Genomic DNA, 21405 nt, shown 5'->3' with positions numbered 1-21405 from the left:
TTACCAGCTGATGTAGCCATGGTTCACATGACGCTTGTAGGTATGACATGTTTCAGGGCAACAGCTGATGGTGCCTGTCTGTGCCAGTGTCAAGGTAGATGAGCAGGTTGATGTCGTCATCAACATCAACAATCATTCTTGGCAAATCTGCTCACACAAGAACTCACCTAAGTTATATAGGTATTGATCAATCAACTCACTTCTCAATCTAATGCCACAAGTTAATGTTGTTCCTTCCACGATGAGAGCAGCTGTTTCATATTTTGCCAGCCGGAATGCTGCCTCCTTACTCCCCCAGACCTTGAGCATGAACTGGCAGAGCTGTCGCTTATTTTCCTCATTGCCCAGAAAGAACTTAAAATCCTGGGGTTTCATGGTGGCTGGACCTTGCACTATGAATTTCTCCCAAAGTCCACGCCTCGGCCTCTACTGCGCCCTTGATGGAATCAAGAATGGTCTTGATTCCATCAAGGCGCAGTAAAGGATGAGGCGTGGACCTGCTCGCTTGCCCCCATGCCAGGACACACTCATCCCCCACATCCAGTGGGTGAACTATAGAGTGACCTGTTAAAAGCGAGCAGCTGAGCCAATCTTTTGGAGGCCTAAATCCTATGATGATGGTCAGGGGTGGCAAAACACAGAAGGAGGGATTTTGGAGCCTGTCTGGTCTTGTGGACCAATTCTGCCCCTATCTCTCATTGACCTGTTGGCTGCTGGTGTTATCAGTGGTGGTGATGATGATGATGATGATGAGAGGGAGATGGATGAGGTGGAGTTTGATGATGAGATGGATAACACTGATAAGTGAAATTGTGTTTTGATTATTTAAGAAAGTTATATTATGCTTACATATAAACCAGAATGTGTGTGTTTTCACCAATAAAGAATGGTTGTACCATGTCAGTGACATTTCCAATAGATTCCTGGTCTAAACATTCAATGAAAAAGTGGGTTTATTTGTCTTTGTAAGTTGTCTGGTTCAGATATGAAAACGCCAATCCTGTGGACAGTTGACCTGGGCAATAAAAACAAATCTTAACTAAACACCATAAGGGTCCTAAAAAACATGGTGTAAAGTAGAATACACCTTAAGTATTTATACAAGGATTAATATAGATGTGATTTGAACATTTTCTGCGGAATCGAACTCTCAACCTTCGGACCAATAGGCTGCAACACTACCTATAGTGCTATAGTTTTGTCCAGGCTGATGTTGTCTGTTGAAGATCATAAACTCTTGCCTTCTGTCATGAACCAAGCCAACACTAAGATCACTCGTTCACAAACCATTTACCAATAGAGAAATTGTATGTCTCCTCGCAACCGAAAACAGTGAAAGCAGCCGATCTACAAGCTCAGAAACACGTTGCTATCTGAAAGGTTTTGAGATTGTAGATCGGCTATTTTCAGAATGAAGTATGTCATACGTTGAAAAACGTACTCTCAAATATGCATTTCAGGTTATCTTTACCATGTGCACATGTATTCATTGATACAGTCATGTTGTTTGCAATTCAACTTAAATGAAGTCTGAAAGTGAGGCTTGAACTGACGACCTTGAGATTGTGAGGCACTCATTTAAGGGAGACGCCATTGGACCAACAGACAAGGAACTGTGAAAAAGGAGATCACACAGATGATACAGTTTCACGCAAATAGCTGAAAAATCCTGGGTTTAAGTGTTTTTCAAACTGCTCAAAATTGCGGACAATCTAAGGGCGGAGCTTACTGGTCAAAGCGATAGATGTGTTCCTCATGAGTCAAGGCACAAGTGTAAGCAAGTTTCACGACTTTCGGCCAAACGAGGCATGACTTTTGCCTGTTTAAAGTTTGCATTTTCAAAAAATTGCTATAGTGCCCCCCTTTGGCCAATTGGAGTGAGATTGGTTTCAGTGATATTTGGAATGCCTCTCTACATTACTGCAACATTTCAAAGAAATGTCTTTGCATGTATGTGTTAGGGGCAGATGAATAATTTTCATAAAACTGCAATAGTTAAAATCTATTATTTTGGAGCAATCTGCACGAAGCGTTTAACACTTGAACTTTGGACCTCTGCCGACAACTTCTAGGCGGCGGAATTTCCATAAGTGAAAAAATGCAGAAGTTAGGAGCCAATGACTGTTTTTCATATAATTCAAAATGGTGGGAGATCTAAAGGTCAGAGGTCAAAAGTCAGAGTGTGAAAGTTGTTCAGCATGAGGAGACGCATATGTGTATCCAAGTTTCATGGCTGTAGGTCAAACAGGGCATGAGTTGTACCTGTTCAAAGTTGGCATTTTCAATTGAGTGCTATAGCGCCACCTTTGGACGAAAGATTGTGAGAATTATTTTTTGATCGTTTTTCATGACCATCTACCATATGGCCGAGTTTCGTAAAAAGCGACAGCACGGTTCAGCCAGAACTGCGAAAAGTGGCAGAAGAAGAAGAAGAAGAAGAAGAAGAAGAAGAAGAAGAAGTGACAGAATACTGCCAATATCAAAACAGGTACAGAGCTGAGAGCTCTGTCCTTGTAATAAACCCCATGGGACATTATTTGACCAGGGCAACAAGATAGACACCTTTAGGTCCTAAAATACATATTGTAAATAAACTAGATTCTCGGGGCGCTTCGAGCCCCTCGAACCCATCCGCTGCGCGGGGCTTTGTGTTTGTTCGTCCCTCCGTGTCCCTCTCTCTGTGTCCGTGTCGCTGCAGCACAGAGTGGACAGTAGAGATGGGATTTATGTGTCTTTGAAGGGAGGCGGATCGTGGGGTTCTGTTCCTTTCAAAGAGGCGTTGTGAATACTGACTCATTTATGGCTCAGGTGCATATTATAGATATGTAGAAATAGATATAAATATGTATGTATTGATATGTCATAATAGTGTGTGTGTTTGTATTGTAGATATGATTTATATGTGACTGTAAGTATGTGTTATTATGTACTATAACTATAGGTCGCGCCCTTCCCGCTAGCTCCCTAGCCAACAAAATCGTTGGATACAAATGAAAACATCGCGAACCCCTTCGAAAGAGCCGTTGTAAAGACTGTGTCATTTATGGCTGATGTGTGTATTATATTTATTTAAAAAATATATTTAAATATGTATGTATTCATATGTCATAATACTATGTATATGTATATTGTAGATATAATATATGTTAAATATGTGTTATGTACTGTAATACAGCATATGAAATTATGATATAATAATGTATTATTATGTTTGATGTTATATAATATATAACATCATTAATACAATATTTATCATAGCATAAGATATTGCTGCAGGTAGTGGGGAGTCCGCTCCGTGTGTCAATCCGGCGAAGAGCTTTTTAACATGTTATATTCAATAATATATAATAATATAATATATAACATCATTAATACAATATTTATTATAGCATAAGATATAATATACATAATAATACATAGTATTGTAATGTGTAATATTGTGACATCTTTGGAGCGCATCTGTAGTGTAGTGTTCTGTCTTTCAATCCCCCCCCACCAGTGTTGGGACCAGTGGTGAGCTGTGGATTTTTGAACTAAGGGTGCTCTATTTTATGATGTCACGTGCGCGCGCAGGCATGTGCACATAGCCACTCCAGTTGAAATACTGTAGGTATTCCCAACATGTGATTATTAATGTATTTATATTTCTTATTATTTTGTTGCATTGTTAATTTGTTTTTGTTTTTATTTGTTTCAATTAATCAATTATTTTATTTTCCTTTTAATTTTATATAAAAGCCCTTTACATAGACTCACCCACACATAAGTAGTTAAAATAATCAGACAACTTGTCTTTGTCTAGTCTCAGAGAACTGGGTCCTCTGCTAAGCGATCCCCTTCACACTCTACAGTGCAGAGACTGTTGTCTCTCATTGTGAGAGGAATGTACACATTCAATTCAAGTCCGTGGCTTTTCTCCAGTATAGCCTAATGTTATGCGAAGCAGCCAGGTAGAGGCTATTGAGAACGGCGCGAACCTTGACAGGCTATTGTTTAAACTTTAAGGTGTTAACGACCGCCGCTGACGGTGAGTGCATGTGGAGCACGCGCGAGCCCCCAGCCCCCAAGCCCCACAGTGTCATAACTAAGGGTGCGGCGCCCCCCTTAGCACCCCCGACGTCATTCCCAACTTGGGACTGACGTTGGGACTACATAACGCAACTACTATTTGCGTTAACTAATAACGTAACGCGTTACCTTTTCCCATTCAGTTAGAGTTACTGTGATTGAAATTGGTACGTTACTTGTGTTACGTTATGAGATCCAAATGAAGTTTTTTCTGCGAAGCAACCTTCCTCTCTCTGCCTGTCATTCAACAGGCAGACAGCGTGCAGCAGCCAGCAGGCTGAATAGAGTGGTTCCTCTCAGTCTAACATGATGAATAAGTGAAAGTGGTGGAGAGGACGATGATTGGTTAACGCGGGGTACATTTTCAGGTTAAGCCAATCAGAGACAGTGTTAGAGGGCAGTGTTGCCATGTCCTGTTATTGTAAGCGACTTGTAATCAACTTTGAGCAAGCCTCCATGGAGGCAAATGGAGGAAAATTCACAGACCCTATTGCTTATTTGGCGCGCGCAACTTGGCAACTGCATGCTGGCAGCTAAAGGGAACTAACCTCGCGTCAGCAGTCTTTCCAGTTTCCACCTCGGAGGAAATGAAAGTTAACACAATGGTGTAGAGGAAATTTGGTCCGCCTCGCTGTGTTTGGGTCTCGTTGGGCGGTGGTCAGCGATGACGCTAAGGAACAACATGGCCGACCGTAATGTTGTGAGTTTGTGTTGGCCGCAATTAATTATGCTGCGAGGGGGCAGATGTGTGCTGAGCAGTGAGAAGTGGCCTACAGACTGCGCGAAGTGATTGTGCGCGTTGTGGCTTGTGTTGTTAGTGGCATTGATATGTTGTTTTTGTGTTTAGTCCCACACAGTGGCAGGTTTTTTTGGGGGGTTTTGGGTTTTGCAATGTATTATAGGATAATACACCTTAAAAGTTTAGTACAAAGAGAAATATAGATGTGATAATTGTGATTTGAACATTTTCTGCATATGCAGGTGCTTAATAATCGTGTTATTATTACTGACTTTGCATGTCCTCCTGTGCCATTTCTCTGGTGATCGCAGCAGACCTGATGCCAAGGTCAGTCCAGCGGCTCACCTGGTCACGCATAAGTGCCTTCAGTGGACTTATGACCAGCACAATGTGTTGTGCTCCAGGGTGCACCTGAATGTGTATATTTTTTATTTTTACTTTTTTTTTAAGTTTTAATGAACATTAATTCCATTGACAAACATTCAAATTCATTGAAATGACATGTTCTGTGAGTCATTGCTTTATATTTTTATATTTAATGTAACAACTTTATATCAACCACTCACCAAAGGCTAATTTTTCTATTACAGAATTATTACAAATAAATTACTAACCTTATCCATTAAGTGTCCAAAAAACCCAAAACAGACACTTTTCCCATACCCAGTGGGAAGGACAGCAAATACATGTTCAGCTTCCATTAATGCACTAATGATCTCTTTCTGATTCTCTTTCAGTGAGATGGGAAGAGAAGCAAATGCCTCTTCCATAGAAATGGACATTTTGCATCTTTAAATACAATATTATATACTAGGAAAACTAACAATTACAAAGAAATAATACACTAGACAATTAAGAAAGGAAGAAATAAACAAAAGGCTCAATGAAAAGTGAAAAGTTAGTATGTTTTTTTTTTTCTTTTTCTGTCGTGTCGAAGTGATGCTCTTGTGTCTATCCCCAAAAAATGATGTTCTGACCTGAAATCGACCTCATCCATCATTGGTCAGTTGCATAGACACACACGGCCGGAAACGGAAGGCCTACAAATTCACGCCCACTTTTGGATTTGCGCCGCTACTCGGGGTCCGTTAGAACGATGAACTGCAGCTCTCAATGCATTCCCTATGAGAGGACATGAGAGTTAGCCTACGTTTAAAATATTCCTACATTAACTGGAGACAATATTGATTTAAATAAAAATATGTTTCCAAATGTATGGAGTGTCTTTGTCAACATATCTTCTTGTTTTCTTAATAGTTGATGTGTTTCACATTTAATTTGCCACTTTAACGAGTTACCCATAATGTTAACACAGCAGAGGGTAGACGGCAGACACATTTCAGTGACATCACTTTACGAGCGCCGAGCGCTGACCAGTACCCACTGTAGAGACCAGTCCAGTTTGCTAATAATTCACAACCACAGTGCCAGATAATCACCAACAGAGTTAAAAAAAAGAAAAAACGTTTCAGTCATTCAGTCCGACTTCACTGTAGCCTATTGTAGCCTTTTCATAAATTATATTTGTACTTAAGCTGTCCTGAGAGTTTATAATATTTAGAGAAATTTAAAGTTTCAAATGCGAAAGTAGTGGTAGTAGTTGCGAATTACTGGACATCTAGACTGAATGTTTCATTTATCCTCATCTTGCGCTAATGCACGCAACTGTTTTGTCAGGTTTTATTTTTGTTGTTTCTCATAAGCGTGCATCCGTTGTCTGTAAACAACACAGTAGTATGTGCCTTGACTTCAGTGCGCTGACTCTCTCCCCACCCGCCCCCCGCCCCCTTGCGCTTAAACAACATGCAAAAAGGCTGTAGAGACAGGACAGGCGGTCGCCTGCCCAACTAAGATCTCGCCTAAAATAAAAATAAAATAAAAAAAATAACCCGAAAATGTGTCATTGCGTGCTTAATGTCCTCAAAGTCACGCATCCAACAAGCTTTGAATTGAGCAGATTGGACCTTCTGTTCCAGAGATAATGACCAAAACATATTGAAAACGGACACTTTCGCCAGTTTTCTGGGTATTGAAAACCTCAAGGGATGCGTCCGTGACGTATATACCGTGCGACCACTTAAACTATAGATCTCCGATGCTAGCGGTTTTGACATACTGATGGAGTATATTATAGTATATTGTGGGTAGTATATCGAGATGACAGATATGGGACATTAAAAAGGACAAATTAAACAAATGGGACAGTTTATTAGAACACAAAAAAAAATTGCTACTGCCTCAGTAGTTAACCAGTGAAATTACGGTATTTTACAATGCCTCTCATAGAGATTGCATTGAGAGCTGCAGTTCATCGTTCTAACGGACCCCGAGTGTCAAAAGTGGGCGTGAATTTGTAGGCCTTCCGTTTCCGGCCGTGTGTCTCTATTGAAACAATCACGTGACAATTGACTGATCAGCTGTGAAAGTAACAACAACATAACATAGCCTACCTGTTTCAGAGTGCAATACGCCACACAACCACTAGGGCGGCACTGTGGCGCAGTATATAGTAGATGAGATCATCATTGTGCGAAATGCAGAAAAAGCAAACATGTCCGTCGCTCGGACTAAAATGCTTTTTATTGAACAATACGGGAGATAGGGGTGCTTAAAGTGGTCCGCATCGCGAGGTAACATCCGTGGCTCTGTGGTAAGCACTTTATATTTGAAATCTGAACGTTTATGTACATGTGAGAGTTGGCAATCTAAACAAATAGAACACCGTGAAAACCCAGGGGGAACTGGCACCATGACGCTTGTGTATACAAGCGTCATGTGAACCATGGCTAGCCACTTACAAGCCATAACTTTGATTTGAAATGTATATTTTACAAAGTTGGAGAGGTAGGAATTGGACGTTATTGCGCAAATGTGAAATTCGTGCTTCACTTGTAAAAAGCGAACGACAAATGTGTAAATAACAACTCGTAATTACAGAGGTCAATTTTATACTTACAAAGCTTATTTTTTTGTGTGACCACACTACAAAATACGAGTGACCAATGGAGAATATTTGTGAGGTCACCCAAAATACGAGTGACAGATGGAGAAATACGAGTGACCACAAATCTTTGCAGATAAGTCCAATATTATCTTCCATACAGCGGTGCCCTGCCCATGACCAACCTGTGAACACTTCCCTAATCAACCTGCTGCCTATAAAACTGGACTCATTCCACACACTCATTGTCAGTACATACATGTTTGACTTTAAGCTAAACTACTACTTTAATACATCTGTGAATTGAGACTTTCTGCTTGTGGCTTCTGCATATGGGTTTAGTCATTCTGCATTCCTGACACCTGTCCCCTGAGTGTGTCTTCCAAGATCAGTGGTGGTCCTTGATTCAGAAGATGAGGAAGAGAATTTTCCTTTTAGCTTTGGATGAGGTGCACTGTCTGACCACATGGTAAGTATGACATATTAACAAAATAAAGATAAAAGTAGAACACTATATTATTTTCTATATATTTTTTTGTATATGTTATTTCTGAGCATTTGATTAGCATAAGACTGTATTGACATTGAATTTCGTGGTGCATGTTTTTGTCTGTGTAAAAGGGGTACAAGTTTCATAGATGAGTACTTGAAAAAGAAGATCTGAACAACATGAAGATGTGGCATGCATTTCAGCACTACCTAACCTGTGTCTGTTTTCACTGTTTTAAACATACATCTGTTCAAATACACATTAAGTATTACATAGATAATATGGAATAGATAACAAACTAGATTATTCACACATCCATTTACTTTTTTTTCTCATTCTGTAGTCCTAATATCCATCTGTCAATGAAGAGATGTGTGACGTCCAACATGGCCTTGGAATTGAATTGGCTGGTGGCAGACCTGAAGAAGGCTGTATGTCTGCAGCACTGCACTTGACACATCACATGACAAGAATAATCAATAATTAAATAATTAAAGTGATGTGTTTCTTAACCATCAAAGATTTATTACATACATATTTATTTATAGTCATCGTAACTGTCAAGTAGTTTACTACTCAGTAAATTTGTATCTAAAACTGATGTCATACATTTTATTTATCTGGAAGGATTACATGTCATTATTATTTATTGGACAATTGCTACTAATGTGCATTTAAACTAACATACAGCATTACAATATTCAAGGGACAGATGAGGAAACCAAGGTCCTCGTTGACTGGCGGGTCAACAATGAGAGGTGGTTCACTGGGAAGAAGCACACCAGCAAAAGTGGATGGGAGTGAGTATTTCTAGCATTTCCTATATATCTGGGCAGTGGTTGGTGTCAGATTTGGGCAGTGTCCATCTTTGATGATTTCTTATTATTGAAGTGGAAGTGAGTCAGTATTGTTGTTTTCTCAGGGACTTTGTAAAGACTTCAGGCCTGTCCATGTCAGGCAAACAGGCAGGCAAGAAATGGAACAATTTAAAAGATCGATACAAGGTAACCTGAACATCAACAAAGACACAGCATTCCTTGAATGAAAGTGTTACTTGGGAATGTGAATAGTCAGTTTCACAGTGTAGTAATTAGAACCCTATTTTCAGGAGCATAATGATCCACCAACTGGCAAAGGGGTAGAGCCCGGTAGTGCCACTGCTGCCACCTGGAAGTGGCACAGTGAGATGGATGCTGCTCTCGGGGGCCAGTACTCAATTAATGCCCCCCTGATGGTTGCATCCAATCTCACTGCCACTTCAGGTGGCGTGGTGCGCTTAGCGACCTCTAGCCCTTCTTCAGAAGCAGAGGAAGCCAGGGAAAGCCAGCCACGGCCTAAGAAAAAAAGAGAAGATATGCTGGATTTCTTCCGTGAGCAGGCTGATAGAGAAGAAGAGAGGCACATGGATGACGTAAAAAGATAAGAAGAGAGGGAAAAGGCAGCCCAGACTTTTCCAGTTACTAACATTGTCACCTGCGACCACACACTGTCCTCTGTTTTGTATTACTTGAGTGCTTTCCAGACAGATCATACGAAACAATTTGGATGGAGGAATGTAACTCCCCTTATGATATGTGATGGCTCCATGGTCCGTGTTGTGCCAGACAAACCTTATTGCCTTGATCCGTAGACCGTAGCTATTATAAGATAATAACAAGGAACAACACTGAGGAAGACTTCAGTCAGCCTATCCTCCACCGCTGTCTGAGACACATTATGAAAAATGACAAAACATTGTGCAAACAACAGTAAGTGAAACGTTTTTTCCCCTCAACATGTATATATCAATATTATTGGCAAAGACGTGCTCATGATGAGAATGCTATGATTTGTATTTCTCTCTCAGTGGGCCCAATCACTACAAGCTGGCCATGCACGTCTTTGGACTTATGACGACAGCCAGTTCCCTTCCTGAGCTAGATGAAATGCTCCTCAGCTGCATAGTAGTATTCAGCAGCCCATGCAGCTCTGCCAATGTTGAGAAGCACTTCAACCTCCAGCTCATGCTGACAACCTTTTGGGACTCGACTGTCGATGACGACTCCATTGTTCCAGAGGACCTTGAGGCATGCACTAAGTACATTAAATTATGACAAGAAATTGTACATTTATTAAAATGGATATCACACAATATTACCCGTCTCAGGAGACCATAAGTTGTGTGCCCATTCAAGGACCCAAATTGTGAAACATTTGTGTCCTCGTTGGCTGCTCACTTCCTTCCTCATGCAGCGCTTTGGTCAACCATGATGCTGGGTGAGTTAAAGATTTTCAAGATTGAATGTAATTGAAGTAATTACTTAAAAAAATGTTTTTATTACAAAACATAATTAAAAGTATTTGTTATCTGATGTCCTTCATAATCAGCCCAGTTGTCACGCGACATACGCCTAAGAACGGGACTAACAATGGCCATGTTGGTCAGTTGGTCTAGCCCAGGGTTTCCCAACCGGTGTGCCGTGGGAAATTACTGGGTGTTCCGCGTACATTTTTTGACGAAAAAGAACAAAACCCCCCCGCCGCGAGCCATTAACTCATCGTCCGTCACCAACACACAGCTAATCACCACCGCACCGAGTCCATTCAGTGAAGCAACCCCGCACACAGAAATGCAAATGTATGGCTTTGTCTTCATGGGGACTATCATTGTCTATCATCTTTACTCGCCTGGCAGGTACTCAGGGGTGAAAGTGGGTCGGAACGGGCCGGTACGGCGTTCTGCTAAAAGATTCAGTGTCAGTACGCCGTACCGGGAAGAAGAGGGGAAAACGATGCAGTTAAAAGGAATACCAAAACGTTAGCCCCAAAACACAGTCGCCCCGGATGCAAATCCGGCGACCAAAAACAAATACAAGAATACAAGAACCGCCCCAGCGAGCGGTCGGTGAAAAAAAATGGAGGCGAGCGTGTTTTGACCACACCCAGAGAAGAAGAGGCTTTTCAAGCTCTTAATGGTATATATATATATATATATATATATATATATATATATATATATATATATATATATATATATATATATATACACATACACATACACACACGCGCACACACACACACACACACACACACACACACACACACCCACCATTTCGGTATATATATATATATATATATATATATATATACACATACACACGCGCACACACACACACACACACACACACACACACACACACACACACACACACACACACACACACACACACACACACACACACACACACACACACACACCATTTCGTTTTTCTCCACATAATGAAAATGTCTGGCCCCACAGTGGTGGAATGAACTCCCCACTGATGTCAGGACAGCAGAGTCACTGCCCACCTTTCGCGGCAGGCTGAAAAGCCACCTCTTCAAGAAACACTAGCCTTCCTCTTCGCCTTGCCTACTTCCGAAAGGCATGGCGAGAGAGTATGTTTTACCCCCTGTCCGTCCGTGTGTCCGTCATTCTGTCATTTTGTGTACAGCTAATCTCTGGCACCGTTGGCTTGATCGCAGCGAAACTGTGCACACACACTCCCTGGATGCCAGAGCAGAACCTTTTTTTTTCAAATGAGCCTTTTATAGCGCCACCAGGAGGCCGCTTTTTGCAAAACAGATTTCTTGACAGTACTCCTACCGATTTTATCCAAACAACAATTTTTTGATATTAAGGCTTCAGAATTTATCCAAATTTCACGCACATCGGTACACGATCTCTATAGTCATGTGATCACGATGGATCTTTTAAAATATTCATATTCCATCCTGATTGGCTAACATTGACATCTAAAGTTTGCAGGAGTGGCCCGTTTTGAACAAAATGCCACAAATCATGAATGCAGCGTCCGATTGCGGTGACACTTTGCGTGCACATTCGCACTACATTGAAGAACAAATGCCACCCTTTTACCATTGCCCTATTATAGCTCCACCAGGAGGCCGATTTTGCAACACTTTTCTTTTCTATATTACTCCTACAAATTCAAACATCATGCAAATCGGTACACAGTGGCCCTCATTTATTAACGCGGTGCAGCCCAAATAATGGGCGTACGGCGAGATCACCGCACTTTTCGGCATTTATCAATATATCCTGACGTGGGCTTTTTCCTACAGTACGCTGAAATCTCACGTGTGGTCGAGACCAGTTGTTGACGTTGGCTGCGCCCGTTTTTCCATCCTAGACCTGTGGAGCAGCATTGTCTCACCGTCTGACAGGCATCTCAACACTCAAAAATATATAGCCAACAACTGAATAAATAATGAAATGTAAACGAAAACATTTTCGTTAAAATCATTATTATTATTAATTTTAGTTTTAGTTTGTTCTGCATTTTTTTTCGTTCTAATTCAGTTCGTTTTAATTAGCTTCTATAGCAGAGTTGTATTAGTTATAATGCTAATAATGGGCATACACCTGTCCTGACTTATTTGTTTATTTATTTGCACAAAATAAATAAACAAATAAGTCAGGTGCAGGATTGAGAAGGCTAATTATTGTTTAAGGAAAACCCAAGAAAAGATAGCATTTAAAAATATATTCAGTTACAGATAAATTAATAGTTTGTATTTCTTTCAGTTAACAAACATGTTTTTTGCAAGTTCAGTTTTCTTTTATTTCGATAGTCGGTAGACCATCTCCCTTTTTTTTTTTACAACAGGTGCAATAATCAGAAACGACCAATGACAAACATGAATACAGATTCAGCCACCTATTTAAACCAGCTTTGACAGTTATCAGATCTCAACAATGGCAGACCTGACTCTTCTAGAGGAAGTCCATTTGTATGATGATGATGATAATAATGGTGATGATGACAACGACCAGCGCCTTCGGGCTGATCGGGTCTTTAAAGACAGAGATGACTTCTTGGCACAGAATGACGCATGGCTGATGAGTCGGTTCCATCTACCAAGGCATGTTTTAATCGAACTCTGTGCCCGATTAGATCCTCTGCTAAGGAGGGAGACAAGGCGCTCACGCGCCATTTCAGTGCCTGTCCAGGTTCTGTCCACACTGGGGTGTTTGGCCACCGGGGCCTTCCAGCGCGAGATCGGGGATAGGTCTGGCATCTCACAGCCCACCATGAGTCGAATGATGCCCTCAGTGTTGGAGGCCATCAAGTCCCTCACTGAGGAGTATATTAACTTTCCATTTGAGGACCACCAGCAAACCGTGATTAAGAGAGAATTTTATGAGATTGCTGGGTTTCCTAATGTGGTGGGCACGATGGATTGTACACATCTGCGTATTAAGCCACCATCGGTTAATGATTACGCGTACATCAATCGCAAAAATTATCATTCCATCAACGTGCAGGTAATTTGTGATGCCAACCTATCCCTGCTCAATGTGGTAGCCCGGTGGCCAGGGGGGTCCCATGACTCGTTCATATTCCAGAATAGCACAATCGGGATGCAGCTGGAGGCTGGCACATTGCGCGGTCAGGCCCATCTCCTAGGTGAGTAGTATAGGCTGTGTTTTAAATATGAAATACATTCATTTGCATTTATTCCAATTACTAACATTTCGGTGGGACTCCTGTTCTAGGGGACAAGGGTTATGCCATGTCTGAATACTTGGTAACCCCAATGGCCGAACCAGAAACGCCACAGGAGCGCCGTTTTAACCAGGCGCACATCCACACCCGCGCGACTGTGGAGCGGTGCATTGGGCTGTTTAAAGGTGGGATGCCCATATTGTAGTTACATGTGTAGCTCTTTATTTTCTGCCATGTTTTATTTTTGATCAAATATTAACGTTTAATCCACGTCTGCTTTTGTCACAAAGGCAGATGGCTGTGTCTCAGCCAAACTGGGGGCACGCTGTTAAACAAACCTATCAAGGCATGCAATATTGTGCTGGCATGTGCAGTGCTGCACAATATTGCACAAGCCAACGGCGTGCCCCTGGAGGACCAGCTGCTGATGGACGACCCCATGCCCATTGACCGGGAGGCATGCGTTAATCCGACAGACCTTCGAGGGCCGCACAGAGGCGGGAGGACCTCATTAGGCGTTTCTAAAATGTAAGTATGACCGAGATACGCTACTCAATAATAATACATTTGATTTAGAATGCACTTGACATTTTTTGGCAAACCTCAAAGTGCTCCATCCAGGGTTTTAAAACATTGGAATAAAACAGCAAAGGCAATGAAACAACTAGGCTACATGGGACCCTTTAGGCTATGTTCAATGTAAAAACTAGGTAAAATCAAGGCAGACAGAAAAAACAGCTCAAGAATAATTAAGACGCTTTGCACAAGTTTCACTCACAATTGTGTTTTTATTTTTACGATCTACACTCGCCTGCAGGTTTTGGATTGATCGGTTGATCTCTCTTAATACTTCTATGATGCCGTCCTGTCGTTCCAGGACCGCAGCTGTGACGACCCGGGCCCATTCGGCAGCAGGGACAGAGGACGGGCCCGCTCTCTCACCACGGGCCCCCCCTCCACTGCTGGCTGGTGACGCCACTGCTGGGGAGGGAGGACGGGCCCACTCTCTCACCGTGTGCCCCCCCTCCACTGCTGGCTGGTGCCACTGCTGCAGCAGTGGGGAGGGAGGACGCGCGCGCTCTCCCACCGTGTGCACCCCCTCCCGCTCCACTGCTGCCAGCTGGTTCCTCCACCTCCACCACAACGGCTGCCCCCGTTGCGCCACCACAGCTTTGGCGAGTTTGGGTTTGGCTGCTGGAACATGCAGGCTCTGAAATGACAAATCGTTTATGCCTCATTACCAGAGGATCTAATCGGGCACAGAGTTAGATTCAAACATGCCTTGGTAGACGGAACCGATTCATCAGCCATGCGTCATCCTCTGCCAAGAGGTCATTTCTGTCTTTTAAAGACCCGATCAGCCCTAAGGCGCTGGTCGTTATCATCATCATCAAATAATTCTACAATGAATAAAAAGCCAACAAATGTAAATGTGTGAACGGTGTACTCATTTATATATATATATATATATATGGTCCAATGATAAGCTATACTGGTATCATCATAGGCTATGAACTTACCACCACCGTCGGCAGTGTCACCCCCTGGCACGTCCAGGCCCTCCGTTGTTTCAGGTCCCATGAGGGAGGCGATCCTCTCCTCCACCTCTGTTAGTTTTAACTCTGGATCAGTCTGGTCAGAGGATCAGAATGGAAATAAGCTCTCGCTCTCTCTCTCTCTCTCTCTCTCTCTCTCTCTCTCTCTCTCTCTCTCTGCTATAATAATAATAATAATAATAATAAACTTTATTTGTATAGCAGCTTTCAATGACGTGCAGCTCAAAGTGCTTTACAGAGCAAGAATACAATTACAGTTCCAAATAATTTAAGAAAAATAAGAATAGCGTTTAATTAACCTGTTGCTTTGTCTCAAGTAAACAATGTCATCAACTTACTTGACCACCACCCGTTAGCAGCTGACTCTGCCTTAGCGCTGACACCCGTTTTTTCACATTCATTTTTAGATCGCTCCATTTCTTCTTGACCTGAACGGTATAGACCAAATTAGCGCTTTTATATACTTATTTTGGATTATTATATAAATATTGTAGGCTATAGGATATGGCATGGCATGTATTTATTTAATGTCAACATCTATATTGAAATAGAATATCAAACCTCTGCTGGTGTTCTATGGTCCAATGCCACGCTGTTGACATTTTCCGTTATTTTGTGAGTGTTTTTTATACCACTCTTAAGTCTGCCAAACAAAACTTGCCGGTTCTTTTCAACCTCAGTAGTAAGAACATCTATTTCTACCTCAGAGTAGTTCCTCTTTTTGGCCGTACGTCGACCCGCCATTGTCGCAAAAAGGAGGGCGAGTCCCCAGAAACTAGAATATTTAAAGGCGTGCCAGATTGAATTCAGCCGTGACATTTATCAAGCCTAGGACGAAATGCACGCTCGGATCAGCTGTGCAGGATCCGTTGATAAATGTGACTTCGACGTTGGTGTACGGCCGAATATATGGAAAAATATACGCCGGTTTATACACTGCGTTGATAAATGAGGGCCAATGTCTCTATAGTCAAGTGATCAAGATGGTTCCGTCGGATTTTTCATATTCCATCCTGATTGGCTAATTCCGAACATTGCTGCCCCACAATAACTTACCTGACCTGGCGGAGACCTGTGCTCCGAGGAGCACTTTTTCTAGTTATTGTATTGTTTTATTGGATCTTGTTTAGTCGATACACTTATTTGTTTTAGCTCTTGCTCATTTGATTTTGCTATTTGTCTCATCTGTTTAAGAAAGTAGGTAGCTGATATATTGCACTTTTACCTTAGCGCTAGGTATACTCTTGGTTACTTGTTTAAGCAGAAAATGCACAGACTTCTGGTGATTAGTAGTTTTGTTCCCTACCTATCTTGAATGCACTTTTTGTAAGTCGCTTTGGATAAAAGCGTCTGCTAAATGACTGTAATGTAATGTAATGTTATCATTTAGACAATAACGATTTCTATATGTAGCCAGGTGGAAAATAGGGTTCCCACAAATGACCACTAGATGGCACTTTACCGTTGTGGGTCTTCTCAGACTCAGGGTTCCTCAAGGGAAGCAATAGTAGAAGAAAGAGGAAGTGAAGCGTCTGCCATCTTACTATCATTGTCCATGCTTGTGAGGAGTTGTTGATATTATATAAAGAATCTGTTCATTCTGTACAAAATTATCAACAGATATGCAGTAACATGATTGTATGGAATGTAAAAAATGTAACGTTTGTCAAGGATGGTCATATTCTCCATTTGATGTTTACAGATTGTGTTCACATACACTTTGAGTAAGTCAGCAGAGAAGTGTCATGCAGCTGTGTTCTGCAAGCATTGTAAGTTTATTTCTAGAGAATAATTGTTCTTGTTTATGTATTGTTTGGGAATGTTTCATTTTGTGCAATATGCTGAAAGTATATTTGTATTCATTGTATAGTGCTGAAGAAGATTGATGAAACCTGTGTTACATGTGCATCTGTGTGAGCACCAATATTTCATGTAGTGAGTACATTCTGAGATTTGTTGAGCCACTTTATTTCATATTAATGTACCAAATATTTACTGTTCCGTGTAAAGTGACTGTATGTGATTTTGTTTGTTTTATTTTATTTTTGTTTAACAGGAGTTTCACTACAGTTATTTGTGCATTAGTCTAGTGAACTGAGAACTGTGACCAAGGCCTGTGGTCAAGGACTGTGTCCTATGAGAATTGTCTGAGACAGACCAATGTGATTTTGTTTGTTTTATTATTTTATTTTGAACACTGAAACTCTAAAAACCTTATTATATTAATATTGCTCTCACCTTCCGAGAGTAATCAGATAATAAAATAACCCCAAATACAGTCTTGTGTCCGGTGTCATCCATATCACCAGGTCACATATAGCACACTCTAATTATACAATAATGCTATCTATAGCACGCTCTAATTATGCTATGTGTTGTCGTTAAATTGAGCCTGTAACCGCAGCAAACTACCAAATAATTTCTATGATTTCTCAGCCCGTTCAACACTCTTCTCAGGGCCCCGCTTAGGCACTTAGGACTTTTGTGACCTCTGTAACGCTCTCCAGAGCTTCTGACATTTTAAGGACCCACCACGGGCCAACTGTTAAAAGGCACACTTATGATTATTTCTTTATTTTTCTTTAATTTCAGTGTTTCCAGTACTTCCTGGTTTGGTTAAAGAGCTGACAGCTGTGAAGGATATCACTAAAGCAGGCTTTAGAAGCATTGCAAGGAAACTCTGTCACATTCCAGTTGGGCTTCAAGACATCTGTGACCTACCTCTACCTGCATCAGCTGCTGACCAAAATGTTCTTGGAGTACCAAACAATGTTACCAAACACACATTATGAATTATTCCTGCCTTATATTCACAATAATTCACAATTGCTTGATTAAAGCCATATGATAATGCTTTAATAAACTTGTAGTATTAATGCAATACTTTATTTTTCAAAGGTGACAGGGGTGTATTGTATGTATTTAATGCATGTAAGCATGTATTTGTTTAACCCATTTAGACCTGAGACCAATTCTAAAAACTCCTTCTAAAGACTAAATCTAAAGTTTTCTGAAAAACTTCAAATATTTATTCAAAAATTACAACAAATGTATGTTGCTACATACTGCACATAGCAACAGGAACCCCAAAAGGGGTTCCCGTCCTGAAAGGTATAGTTACAAATAGGCGTTCCCGCCCAAAATGGGTTAATGCATGTACACATGTTTATTTAATGCATGTACGCATGTTTATTATCTAACTTATCTCACTTATTTAGCTATTTGTGAGTTTATGTTTGTCTGACCGTTATTGTTATTTATTTATGATTTTTTTTGTTTTGTATGTCTACGTGTGTGTGTGTGTGTGTGTGTGTGTGTGTGTGTGTGTGTGTGTGTGTGTGTGTGTGTGTGTGTGTATAATTTTTTTCTGTCTTGGTTTTCCCTGTATATGGCCTCTTGTGTCCATTGGTGATCTCACCTGTTTGTTTACCTTAAAAACTTGATTTAAAAAAGTGATTAAAAAAAGTGACAGGGGTTAGGCTGTTCCTAATACTTTTGACATTTGATGGAAGTTCAAATGTGAAATAAATATATATTTAAAATGTATATAAATATTCAAAATCTATAAATATGACTAAATATATTGTGTGTGTGGTTGTGACGAAACATTTGCCCCACACAGGTTTTTTCACAAGTTGGCAGCCCTGCAGACCACTTATATTTGTTTGTAAAGAATTGGCAAACGTATCATAATCCGCCCAAAACCCGAATCTCGCCTAGAGCGCTGATCAGCCTAGAACCGGCGCTGAACCTCACACAAACCTAACGGTCAGAATAATGGGATGTTGGAGTAATGAGCGGACCCCAGCAGACAAACACAGCAGGGAACAGCAAATGAAGACATGTACGCACACAATGAATTGAGGGTTGAATTTATTCTCCTGCTATGCAACAGAAATGTGGAATGCCCAACCAAAAGTAGTGAAGGAATGTAAAACCTTACAAAACTGCCCTAAAAGAGTACCTTCAGGTGGCTGCAATTCAAAACTGGCCCTGTAAAAGTCATAACCCAGCCCCCCCCCCACCCCCCCCCTTCAACTTTTTACTGTAGACATATTTTTTTGTTTTTCTTATTTTTCATTTCGAAACAGTTTGTATAATGTTCTGCATAGTAGTGTATATCTCTCTGTCATTTGACATCACTATGAATTGAGTGCTAAATTACCCCAATTGAAACAAGCCAGTGGCTTTCTTGTTTGAAAAAAAATCCTATGTAGTTGACCTTGTATTTGAAGTGTACTTTCATGTGCTTTTGTCTGCAAACTTCTAAATAAAGTATTAAATCAATCAATCAATCTCAAACATGTAGGAACTGAGAGAGTGAATTGATGTAAATATAGAGTTGACTAACTAACTACCGAGAGCTGAGGCAGGGCCATGGTTTAAATGCAGAGAACTGAGGCAGTGACATGGTTTAAATACAGAGAACTGAGGCAGTGCCATGGTTTAAATACAGAGAACTGAGGCAGTGACATAGTTTATATTTAGAGAACTGCGGCAGTGACATGGTTTAAATACAGAGGGCTGAGGCAGTGACATGGTTCAAATGCAGAGAATTGAGGCAGTGACATGGCTTAAATACAGAGAGGAGTTGATGAGGGAACATTGATCAGGTGTGTGAATGCAGGCAGACTGATCTGATTGGTTATGGGGAATGAGATGAGTAGATTGGCAGGACTAATGAGGAAGGGGAAACAGATGTGCAGGTAACAGTGACGATGACACTGTGGGAGTGACCAGAGGGAATGGAGAGGCAGACAAAGACAGACCATGATAGTCTGACCTCCATGAGAATAGTTTGACCGTAGTATCTACCATGATGGTCAGCTTGCTGGGTTTAACTACAGTCACATGCACTAACTGATTACTTATCAAATGACAGCAATGAAGGAAAGCTTTCACATGGTTTGTCTGTTCAACATGCACAACCACTGTCTGATGGTCATATTTAGTGTACTCAAACTCACATTGTCATATAGATGGCATGGGATGGATGTCATGCTGTGCCTTGCATGTCAGAAATGGAATTCCCCCGATGCTAACAGCTGAATTCCCCCGGTGGTATTGTCGTGGCAGTTATTATTAATACATACTTCAGTATGACTTATAGAAAATAATTCCCACATGGGTAGAGTGAGCTCTCGGAGACAGCCACATGTAAGTTTAATGCAGCATAACTATAATCACGGACAAAACATTGTAGTAATATCTATGTCATTACAGGATTTTTTCCCCGATGTAGTTCCCGTTTGTGCATGTCACTCGTAGAATTAGGCTACAGTATTCAGGAATTATGATTTTATCATTAGAAATGTGAATTACTATTATTACATTATCAATAAAATATTATTTTGAGCATTTCCATGTCTGGGACCAATGTTTCATTTGTTTAATTTAAGATAGTTTTTATGATAGAGATTCTACTAGGACGGTTTGCTTATATGTGACATTCGAAATACATTGACAAGTAACACGCTAAATGTCACATCTTGTTTCAATTCTTGTTGCAGGGGTGAAGTACTCCCTCTTGTGGTATAAAAGTGAATTGTGATCTCCAGAGAAAAGGCTGAGAGTTTAAGGTCAGGTCAGATTTAACATCACTATTCAGGTGAATATAAATGACTAATTGTTAAGATTAGCATGTAGCCTACATAAAACAAATTATCATTTATTATCATCATGCATTACTTCTCTTTCATTTTGTTTAGTACCTTTGACTCATAAGTTCATATTGTTGTCTTATAATAAACATTCAAATATAAGAGGTAGTTTGTGGAGGTTTATTGGAGTACTGTGTGTTCATGGTAGTGTCAGTCAATCACAATCATAAAAGACCATTTGGAAGACAATAACACACCATTTGATGTTGACAGATAAAATAGAATATAAACATGGCCCTAGTTGACATTAACAGTTACACAAACAATGCAAATCCACCTAAACTTAGAAGCGATATTGTGGTTATTGTTTGTGATGTGATGTGTGGAGATGCTCTTATAGAGGTAAACAGATTGTTATCTGTGTTGTTGCCTTCACATCTAACTGTGGTGTTCCCGAGTTACAATCTTTCCAGTGTGGTCTTGTAGTTCTGCATGAATGAGATGTTTTCAGCCCTTGCTTCA

This window comes from Gymnoscopelus microlampas (genome assembly GCF_963454915.1).
Source record: "Gymnoscopelus microlampas genome assembly, chromosome: 6".
NCBI lineage: Eukaryota > Metazoa > Chordata > Actinopteri > Myctophiformes > Myctophidae > Gymnoscopelus > Gymnoscopelus microlampas.
The sequence above is the reverse complement of the archived record's forward strand: the minus strand, read 5'-3'. Positions refer to the sequence as shown.